The following is a 12,480-nucleotide window of genomic DNA, read 5'->3' on the forward strand; positions in this document are numbered from 1 at the left end:
CTATCATATATCTCCTCTGACCCTGTGATATGTAAGCTCTTTGTGAAGTTTTATAATGTACCTCTTGATGTAAAGCTGAATGTGGTATACACAGAGTTTTATCAAAATAATTAAATGTTTACAGGACAAATCTGGACCCAATTTACCCTGCCACTTGGAAGTTAATTTATCCCGGAATTTAGTAGCTGTATTCTGCATTAAAACAGCAGTTACATAATGGGCTTTATAGGGTATAGTACTCAGATAATGGATTACAGTCATTAATGGGTCTTTTCCAGAGGAAGAGGAGATAGTGTTAGTAGTAGATTGGATAAAGTGTGGAGGTTGCAAATACATAAAAAAATGTGCTTGTGGAAGAGCATATTTCTTAGATAAGGAGGACAAAACAAAAAGTATGGTGGTTGCTCAAATCAGCTTAATGACATAGCACAGGTGCTTGGAAAGGGCGGGGTTTACACTGAACACAGAAAAAAGGGAGTTGCCCTCCAGCACACTGTAGCAAAATTAACAAAAAATACTTAAATCATACATGATAATAGAGATTCAGTGGTATTAGTTACATACATTTGCAAATATATAAATAAGCACCAGGCCATCGTCAAGGCTTATCTATACTGGCGACCCTAACATTAAGGGGTTCATGTCCGAGAAGCATGGTACCCCAAAAAATTCCAGCCAAGGACCATCCCCAGGGCATCACATGAAAAGGGGAAAAAAGGCGATAGTGAAATGTAAAGGATAGATGTGTAAGGATAAATCTATAAGTGTTAAAGAAATGTGAAAGAATTAAAATGACATAAATAATAAACAAACAATTAGAAAAGTGATAAAAATATTCTATGTGAATTAAGTGGTGATGCCCTGAAAAAGGTTCAGCCAGAACAACTCCGGGGGACCCACTCCCAATCGCTCACCCCAAAATAATTATTGCTACATAATAGTAGCACCCACTCTGGGTCATATAATTACAAATTGGTGTACTGCATAATAACAGCACATATATAAGCTGAGAGCTAACTCACCTTGGAGGTACCCCAGAAACCTCCACATGGCACTATAAGGAGCAGCACCTCCTACTAATGCTTTCATGCTCCCTTCATGCCTCTCAAGCCTGCAAACAAAAAGTATGGTGGTTGCGGTTATATCAGCTTAATGACATAGCATAGGTGCTTGTAAAGGGCAGGGTTTACACTGAACACAGAAAAAAGGGATTTGCCCTCCAGCACACTGTAGCAAAATCAACAAAAAAAACTTAAATCCAACATGATAATAGAGATTCAGAGGTATTAGTTACATACATTTGTAAATATAGAAATAAGCACCAGGCCATCATCAAGGCTCCTCTATACTGGCATCTCTAACATTAAGGGGTTCACGTCCGAGAAGCAAGGTACCCCAAAAAATTCCAGCCAAGGACCATCCCCAGGACATCACATGAAAAGGGGAAAAAAGGTGATAGGTGCTTATCCATATATTTGCTAATGTATGTAACTAATACCTCTGAATCTCTATTATCATGTAGGAAATAAGTATATTTTGTTGATTTTGCTACAGTGTGCTGGAGGGCAAATCCCCTTCCCCCTTTTGTCTGTTAGATAAGGAGGAAAAAGACATCAGTATGCTGCCTGAATCAAACAAATTATGAATTGGCAAGATACCTTTGTTTCTCCATGTTATAGATAAATGATTTGTATTCTTATGTACTGTATGCTTGAAAACTTTCAGCTTATCCGCTACCATGCAAGTCTTCTACAATTGTCTTTTCAGCCTGCTATTTGTCTTCAATAGCTCCAAATTATTTTTGTCATGCCCAGATGCTGAGTGATTTATTAAGAGGGGTTGTATACATATAGGAGTGATGTTGTCCATGGTAGTCACCATCAGAGCTGTAACTACTGTAGCTCTGTGGGCATCACCAGTGCCACCCCACAGCCCTTGCTTCAGGCTTGAAGGATGCCCGGAATGGCACCCTGCAGCCAAAATCAATGCAGCAGTGCTGCCCATAGCATCAATTGGATGCTACAGGCAGAAATCCTACCCTGTTTGCTGCTCAAAGAGTCTTGAAGACTCTCTGTGCACTGCTGCTGGAGTTCCAAGTGCCAGCGGGGCTCTTCCCCTATATGCAACATCATGACATCATGCACAAAGGTGCAGGGCTAGCACACACCTATTATAATAGTGGACAAAATAAAATAATTTTACTACAATACATTACAATAAGGATATCTAGGTTTGCTGTCAGAACTTGGCAATGAACATTCCTTTGTGAGACAAAAAGGTATAAATACACTGAAACAGCAAACTTTGTGAAAACCAATACTTGTGTCATTCTCAAAACTTTTTGCAATGGCTTTAGTGTCCCATGCACGTGGCTGCTCCGTGTTGGCCACTTCGACATCTATACTATAAAGGTCTGCAGAGATGTTGATATGGCCATAAGTCACTGGAGTTTTACGAAGAAAAGATCTATAGATGTTTGCTTATACAGTCAGGTCCATAAATATTGGGACATTGACAGAATTTTCATATTTTGGCCTCTATTCACCACCACAATGGCTTTGAAATGAAACAAACAAGATGTGATTTAACTGCAGACTTTCAGATTTAATTTGAGGGTAATTACATCCAAATCGGGTGAACAGTGTAGGAATTACAACAGTTTCAATATGTGCCTCCCACTTTTTAAGGGGCCAAAAGTAATGGGACAAACTAAACAATCCTAAATCTAACGTTCACTTTTTAATACTTTGTTGCAAATCCTTTGCAGGCAATTACAGCCTGAAGTCTGGAATGCATAGACATCACCAGATGCTGGGTTTCATCCCTGGTGATGCTCTGCCAGGCCTCAATGTCCCAATATTTATGGACCTGACTGTAAATCTTCTTTGAATAGTTCTACACAGATTGTTTGTTCACCATTCCTGGATTTATAATCCCGAACTGTTAGTTATTTATTTTATTTGCTGTACACACTGAAAATTCCTATATAGGTTAAAAAAAATAAAAAAAAACAGCAAAATAAAAAACACTAAAAATAAGCCATGTGTTCATAATCCTAAAAAAAAAGGAAATGGACATTCCTCACTGGATGAATTTCTATTTTGTGGTGTAATGACTGAGTAAATATGAGGTGGTTGTCTGACCAAGCAACTGGGTTCAGTGAAAAAGACATAGTTTCACTTCCTTGCTGAGTAATTCTCCAATTTCTGAATTTTACTTATTTCAAAATGCAAAAAAAAAATAACTTGTAAACTCAGTACATTTTGCACACAGGGTGAAGTACATTACTAATATTACAGAAATGCAGAGACTTGTATAATAGTTGCATTTCTATTTAGCCAGAAATCCCATAACACATTATAGATCTGATGATTGGGTAATGTCAGCAATTGTAGCAGTATTTTTCTAGTATATATTTGACATTACAGAACGACGACCAGATAATTCATATCAAAGTACCTGAGGTAGTTTTTTTTAATATAGTCAGTAAGTGGACTCCCAAGGTGGGGCCCACACATAGAGCATTCACTGTTCTATTCCTCCAAATACTATATTGTCTTTTGCACTTTCATCTATCTATGCTTTTAAAATGAGGTGAGCAGGAGAGCAAGGAAACTATCCTACAGATCTTGAATTAATTAACAATCTGTAAATTACTCAAACTAAGTAGACATAAATTACATTATTTACAATTTGATAATTATAAATTCTTTATCCAAATTAGTTTGAAAAATATTTGACTAAGGATAGAACCATTTAGCTGTGACATATTAATTGGTATGTGAAGCATGATTTTACCTGTTGGAATTCTACTGTCATTCACTTAGTCAACAGAGAATCTTTAAAAATGTAAATTAACCTAAGGTTAACTAATTAATGTTATAAGTATATGGGTTTCATCCAATTTATTTACTTTCATGTATATGCAGGCAGAAAAAAAATTGAAATTATGTTGTTGTTGTTGAGTAGATGGGGGGTCTTTAAGTATTTGATTTAATTTCAGCTGTGCTCACAAAATTCCCACTAAAAGGTCATGTATTTTTGAACATTGGATTTAAACTTGAAATATGTAGTGACAGGAAAGCATAATTTTATATTTGATATCTACACTAATATTATAAGAACTTTGTATCTATTTGTTCCAAGTTGTTATAAAAACTACTATACTGATTTTCATGAAAACTTCATCATTTTGGAGTGGAATTACTAGAAATAACCTGCACTTTGTTTGATCTCGATTTGTGAAGTTAAAGCTGAGCAATAGCAAAAACAAAATGTATTAACGTCATCAATGCAAGCGATAGGTTTGGCACCTTGCATGCTGCCAGAAAGGGGTTTGGGGAGAGGTGCTTTTGGCCCATGTTCACTTGAATAAGATAGGCTACATAGCAGTATGTGCACAGGGCACACCGTGACATTGGTGTGAGTTGTGGGTGAAGGCGCTGCTGCAACCAGTGTGTATAGCCCTGCTGGTCACAAGGGCCACTCCTGCAACAGGGTCCCTATCAGGGGTTTTTCTAGGCAGGAAGGGGCCTGTGTGCAAGGTCTGACACGGGCCCCCTCCTCCCCACCCGGCAGCCGGCAGCACACTGAGCTGTGCGCAGCCAGCTCCGGAGTTATAGACTCTGGGCACTAGAGTGTGCCCAGAGTCTCCAATGAATGCACAGGTCACCGGGAAAATGGCAGCAGCGGCCATTTTCCCTGTACTACGCATGTGCAAATGACGGGAAAATGGCTGCAGTGGCTATTTTCCAGTTGTTTTACAATGCCGGACCCCTGCGCCGATGTGGGACTCCGGAGAGGTAAGTAATATTATTGGTGCAGGGTGTGCGGGGGCCTCCCTGGACCCAGGGGCCCGTGTTCCCCGCACACCCTGCACCCATTATAGATAGGCCCCTGGTCACAATGTAGTGCAGTACAACTATAAAACTTTAAATAAAAGAAATGTTGGCAGAAGCGACTCCATCTTGGGCAAAGCCACGGGCAACAGCTAGTTATGAATAGGTGCAGTACCACAAGTCTTTAACCTTTCCCTTACAAAAAAAACTTAGGAAGGAGTAATTTTCTACATTTCATTCACATATTGGAGATGTTTTTTATTATTTTTTGTAAATCAAGGAAACACATGTATGAACAGTTTGTGGGTGAGTTTTATTACTGCCATTTTAAGCTCTAAATGTATAAGATGATCTATAAAAGAATGTGTTCTGTTACTTATACACATGTTCATATACATTACACTGTGAAATCCCAAATACAAAAAAGTATTTCAGGGGTCTCTAAAGATCCATGGCTTAAACTTACACAAGCCCTGTGCAATGAGAGTAGATGGTGAATTCATGGTGTTATATAAAAGGGATGTTGAACTAAACATATTTTTGAAGATTTAATTGGTTCTTTTCTTAAAAATTGCCAGTGAATATGTCATTTCGTCTCTCTGAGAAAAAACATAAGTTCAATAAAGCTATTTGTTAAACTAAGATACCAGGATACGCTTGAGATGAGCCTGTTGGCCTGTGGTCTTAGTGGCCTATGGTCAGCAAATTTATGCACATTTACTACTTACAGTAACTTGCTCTTTTAGATGCCATAATCTTCATATTTCATAATGTGCATTTACATTTATATGTGATTAAGGAACAGTGGAAATCTAAAAATTATATTAGGGTTGTTTATTACACGTTCAGCAACAATACTAATGAGGCAGGAACAGTATCTTGCTCTTTCAGCTTGGGAATTGTTGTATTTATTAGAGGAAAGTTGCACAATATTTTGGTATTATTATTATTATTATGATTATTATTACTATTAGTACATCTGGCATATGCAGAGTTACCCCAGTCTCCGCAATGGCTGGGATCTTTCCCCTCTCTGCTGTATTACTCCTCATCCCACCTGTTACTGTTCTATCCTGACCCGTACCTGGCACTGCTCCCCCTGACTTTTCCTCTATTGCGATGCTTCCCTGTTGTGGCTCTGTCCCTGCCCTCTATTCCCCAACTCTCATACTTACCCCAACACCCTGTCCTCCACTAATAAAGCTGTCTTGTCTCCTTCAAAGGGGGAGCCATTGGGGCTCCCGCTCTGAGGACATAGGATAGCCTTACACAATTATTATAATTTATTTTATATATTATTTAACTTGTTTTGGTCCTATGAGGCAGACATAGGGGCTCATGCAGATTTGGAAGTACATTTTTCTTGAATAAATTCATTATTTTTATTCTGCATATACACACCAAAAATGCATATATATGCAGCCATACTGTATGCAGATTTTATCATTTTGCTTGGATAGGTGATACAGGGGAAAGGATAGGGGATAATAAGCTGGGAACACTATGGGATTGTTCACACAATTGTTATTGAGATAGACCTGGATATGGAATGGGTATGTACTACCGGCAGTCGGGATGTCTACTGTCAAAATACCGACAGCGGTATCACGACAGGGGTCGGGTAAGTATACTAACCCTCCCCCCTTTCCCCCCTAACCCTCCCTTCTTGTAGCCTAACACAAACCGTCCCCACCCCACACCATAACCCTCCCCGTTAGTGCCTAAACCTAAGTCTCCCTCCTTCATGCCTAAATCTAACTCTCTCCCCTTAGTGCCTAACCCTAACCCCCCAGGTGGTGCATATCCCTAACTTCTCCCCCAAAACACCTAACCCTAACCCTGCTATGCTGTCTAAACCTAACAGCTAAGACACCCCCGGCTTACCACATTCGGGATTGAATCTGTCTGTATTTAGGCATTGGGATTAAGATAGTCATCTGTATTTCAGAATTTAGAACAGTAGCATCTTGTCAGCTGGTCTGCTAACTACATCCCCCTGGATATATATGCATATACATTAAGTGGCCTATCTCTTATGATTTCTGGAAGACTGCTGCAATGAAACAAAATTATTTTGATGACAGCAACACTAACGAGCAAAATCTGATTGGCCTCAGTGCCAATTTACAATATATAATTGTATACCTTTTGAATTATGTAAGCATAGTTTAATTTGTTGTTCAGAACACCTGAATGGAAAAAAATGTGAGCCTAGTGACTTTGACTATTGAATGAATATTGCTTCTAAATGGGTGCTTTTCATATCTCAGAAATTACTGACATTCTGAGATTTTCACAATCAACAGTCTTTTAGGATTTACAGAAAATCATGCACAAAAAAAAGTCATCCAGTGAGTGGCAATTTTGTGGGCAAAAAATGCCTTGCAAATTAGAGAGGTCAAAAGAGAATTGCCAGACTTTTTCATACTGCAATAACTCAAGTAACCATGCATCCTAAAAGTAGAATGCAAAAGAACAAGTCCGGAATGAACAGCACATTGAACTTTGAAGTGTATGGTCTACAGGTGCAGAAGACCACACTGCGCTGCTCTCCTGTCTGCCAAGAATAGGAAACTGAGGGCCTGATTCATTATGGATCACAACTGTGAATGCAACAGCAATTATGCACGCAGTCTCACTGTGAAAGTATGCTAATCCATTGTGATCGCTATGCTGTCACAGTACTACACAGGGATACCCACCTTACCTTAGACACATCCGTAATGTTTAGCAAGACTGTGAAACCATCGGTACAATCGAGTACAATCGCAGTCTCACGCACACTTGCACAAGGTATGACCTTACTCTGGAATTGCTAACTTCATTGTATGCTATTAGTACTCAAGCTGCATATGGCATCGCAGTGGATAATTTATGCATGCCTGCATTTCACCAACCATCCCCCCGTCACCACCCACAAATGGCGCTACCTGTCAGTCACTCTGCGATGGGTCGGCCTGTTCGCGCATGCGCACTGCAATGCATACGGCTGATTGTGTACATATTAGAAACTGTAATCCTTGCTGAATCAGGTCCTGAGACTACAGTGGACACAGGTTAACTTATACTGGATAATTGAAAATTGGAAAATGTTGCTTGATCTGACAAATCTTTATTACTGCTACAGCGTGCTACAGGATCAGAATAAACAACATAAAATGTATGGATTCATACAGCATTGTATCAACAGTTCAAGTTGGTGGTTGCGCAATAATGTGGGATATAATTTAATGGCAAACTTAACACCAAGTGAGCATTGTTTCAATGCCACAGCATGCCTCAGTATTGTTGTTAACCATGTGCATCCCCTTATGGTCACAGTCTACCCCTCTTCCAGGAGGATATTGCACCATGTCACAAAGTTTACATCATATAACAAAGAAACAGCTCCCTTTAAAAAAAATAAAGTCACAGAAGAATAAAGCAACACAAAGCATAATGGGCTCCACTCACAAAAGACTACCCATGAAAAATATGCCACCACAGCATAAACATGAACAAACTGAAACCAACAAAATTATATGATTGATGCAATTATTAAGTTTTGATTGCTTCATCAAAGGACCTAATTCCCTTATTCTGTCATCTGCAGCAATACTGGACATTAGCAGTAGCACAAAAGATCAGACAGATACTTTGCAACATTCATTGCAGATATGCTGCCACATTCTCAGTATACTTATAGCACTTGAATCTGATACAGATGCTGATACAAATGTATAAATCATTAATTTGGCAGTGAGTGCATCATGTTGCTATTCATGTACAGTAATGTGCCATAGCACTTTACATGTTGCCAAGCTATCAATTCTTAATTACAAGTTTTTATATTCTGGTTTCGTAAATTGATAAAGTCATTAATTTACAAAATTCTGAATTCTGATTATGAAATAAAATACTTTGTTTAAACTAATTCATTAAATACAGTAAACTAAACAGTCTATGTACCCCTTCCAAATAAATCATTTACACCAGTAATATTAGCTGATTACTGATAGTGCAGATGTACAAAGAGTGAGGGTAAGTAGGGTAGAAATAATCTTTTGTTGGCACGCTGTAAAAAATATTTACCCTTTAAGATAGCTTACAATGTATTTCTTGACCATTTGAACACTGGAATTTTAATATTGTTTTTACCTGGCAAATCATTTGCTCTCAACTAGGGTATTAAAATATTATCCTACATTCATGATGTCTTTGATATAAACAATATGCCAATGGTTGTCCAATTATGTGCTAAGTTAAAGCTTGGATTTATTAAGAGGCATTCCAGTTGAACCACTTTGCAAGTTTCAAAATGTCATGAATTCTTAATTTGCACCATCCAGTATGTTAGCCCTAAATAGATACAATACACAAAATAATGATCACATATATATGAAGCCATAGACCACCTCATCTGGCCTGTTAACTTAAATATCCTTACTTATTTTATTTAAATAAGGTATTTCTCCTTTTACAAATAAAAGACTGGTCAATGGTGCCCTGCCTTATTGCATGGGTGGTCTAAAATACTCTCACTCCCTAAAATACCCACTAGCAGATTGAATTGTGAGTTCCAAACAGTAATGATCAGTTGGTCGTTACAAGCTCCCTCACTGTGATCGACGATACACTCCAAGGGGTTAATTTACTAATTGGTAATTTACGTCAATTGCAAACTGATGGGCATTGATGGTGAATTACTGTTTTAAAATACAGCATTTACTAACCATTGGTATTGGCTGTAATTTGAAAAACCACAGTGGATGCCCATCGGTGTTTGAAGTCAAAACAGCCCTTTAGTTAACTTGTTTCTGCCACCATCAAACACACATGTAAAACTGATGGAAACTGAAGAAAAAAACAATGGAAACTGATCCAAAAGTGATAAATACTACCTGGTGCTTTTCTATTGGTTTTAACATAGCAAATACTATTCTGCCATGACAAAAGCCTTAAAAATTGCCCCAAAGCACCTAATTACTCTAAAAGGATATAATGAGTTTGGATAGAGAGGGTTTGAAGCAGTTAGATAAAGTTTGGTGTTGTTTTCTGAGTTTATTTTTCATTTTCTGAGTTGAGCTGTTTGTCCTATTCAATAATAAAAAAGCAATGGTTGCATAGATTGGAAATCACGTCATATCGATATCATTTCTGTAACCACCTTATATTAATTTTAAATTACTAACAATGTCACTGAATACTTGTTTTAACATTAGTATTTATTGAAATTTCAATATAGTAAACTGGGATACAGAAAAAGAAAAGAGGAAGTGAACATACAGGTAAATAAAAATGGAGTATTATTATTATTATGATTATTATTATTATTATTATTATTATAAAAATTGAGTATTATTATTATTATTATTATTATTATTATTATAATTATTATTATTATTATGTATTTATATGGTGCCACAAGGAGTCTGCAGCGCCTTATAACATACATAGACAGGAACAGTATAAACACATAAACACGTGACAGTACCCAATGTAAAACAAGGACAAGAATTCTAAAATTATTAAATCCAGCATTTCACTCCCTACTAAAGCAGCCAATTGAACCAGGTTCCAAAATGCATCACCCAACACAAATAATAACAATAAGCATAGAAATCTCTATATATTAAAGGCTAGCACTGCTCCTCATCTATATGGGGGGAATTCAAGTATATTGCGTGCCGGCAGCCACTACATGGCACCCGATGGAGCAGTTCAATTAATGCTCTGTACAGGCATGCACAGCCACTTGTGTCAGCTGCCATTTTGGTAGTATGATAGAAGCTATGTTTGGTGACTGCCTTGCCTTAAAAAGCCATTAGTTGGCAGGTGAGCTTTAATCCAGTTAACATTTTTTCAATTTAAACTGATATAGCAGCTACCAGGTTTCCATAAGTATGACAGATAGTGTAGGACCTACAGAGAAGTGGGGTCCCATGATGTGGGCTGCAGGCTTAAATGCATTGATCAATCCATGAACCAAAACCACATTATTTATTTACATATTATTGTGAGTGATGTAACAATTGTGAGTGCTGAGTTTTCTGTGTGTGTGTATATATATATATATACACATATATATATATATATATATATATATATATATGTGTATATATATATATATATATATATATACACATATATATATATATATATATATACTGTATATAGGGCCTGATTCAGACCCACCTGCTAGATTCGGACGCTCACTCCCAGCGTATGCAAATTCAGCTAAGTGACATCAAGGCAGGCGATCGCACGGCAAGGCATAAGCACACCAACTATTTCTTGTCGTGCGATCACTTTGTGTATGCAGACGCCCACCAGCCTGTCTTTAGCCGCCCATTAGCGAACATCATCTCCAGGAAGTATATGCAACCATCGGTACATTGGGTTCCATCAGAACTGACCACAGTGCTTGTGGTTGACTGTACCCTACCGCAAGCACTACGAGCACTTCAGTGTATAATTCAACCAGGTGACATATACTATGACGCTGCCAGTTAATTATGCATGCCTCTGATATGGCATTAAGATTCCCAGGCACGCCTGCACTTGCACCTCCACTCCCCCATTTTCAATGGCCTGCTTCTGTTACCACCCACAAATGGCTTGACCTGTCACTCATTCAGCTGGGCTATCTGCTGGACGAGCGATTGCTTTGTGATCGCTTGGACTACTAATATGCATGTGCAATTGCATAACATTAGCCAGGAACAAGCGAGCGGCTGCTTGCGGACGGGTCTGAATCAGACCCATAGTCTCAATAGTCCGCACTCACATACCAACAATATTCAGCAAAAGGGTGCTTCACTAAGGTAACAGGCAATCCTGTACCAATAATAGAAAAAGTTATGGTTACTTGGGCCAAAAGAGAGCACTCACCAGTATAAGTAAAATTCAGGCTTTATTAATTCAACAGGGTAAGTATCACAAGTTGATGTTTTGACCCCTGAGGGTCATTGTCAAGACAGTGCAAAAAGGCATCAGCACAGTAGGCAGTCAATAGGTACACTGACTTAGGCTCCCTTTTAAGTAGTAGCTAATTGAATAATAAGCAATAGAGTACTAAACAGGAAGGAAATGCCATATAAGGGTGATGCATATAGACCCTTATATGTAGTAGTTAATAATAAGCAACTGATTACTAGACAGGAAGGAAATGCCATATAAGGTTGATGCACACAAACCCTTATAGGCAAAAGAATAATAGACAATTAAATACTAGACGGGAAGGAAATGCCATATATGAGCATTGCATATAAACCTTGATAGGTAGTAGCTATTTGAATAGTAGACAATTAAATATTAAACATGAAGGTAATGCATTATAAGGGAAGTACATATAAACCAGTAAATGTGTACTCATAATAATAGTGTATGGAAATCTAAATGTCACATTCAAACATTTTCCAAAGTGTATACTGACATAATTAATAAAGACAAAGATGCAAATATATACTGATGGTACAGTCAGATGACAACACTCAGGTATAGCAAATGCATAGTGTTTATCACCACAGGAAGCATCTTGGGTAATGGTACCCACAGCAATCCATCTATGAAGAGCTGTGACACTTATGGAAGCCCAGAAGGGACCAATCACCATAACCAATCAAGATGATTATAAGACAGTAATAACAACAGGAGTGTAGGC

The sequence above is a fragment of the Taudactylus pleione genome, unplaced genomic scaffold (assembly GCF_031769625.1).
Source record: "Taudactylus pleione unplaced genomic scaffold, aTauple2 ptg000005l, whole genome shotgun sequence".
Classification (NCBI taxonomy): domain Eukaryota; kingdom Metazoa; phylum Chordata; class Amphibia; order Anura; family Myobatrachidae; genus Taudactylus; species Taudactylus pleione.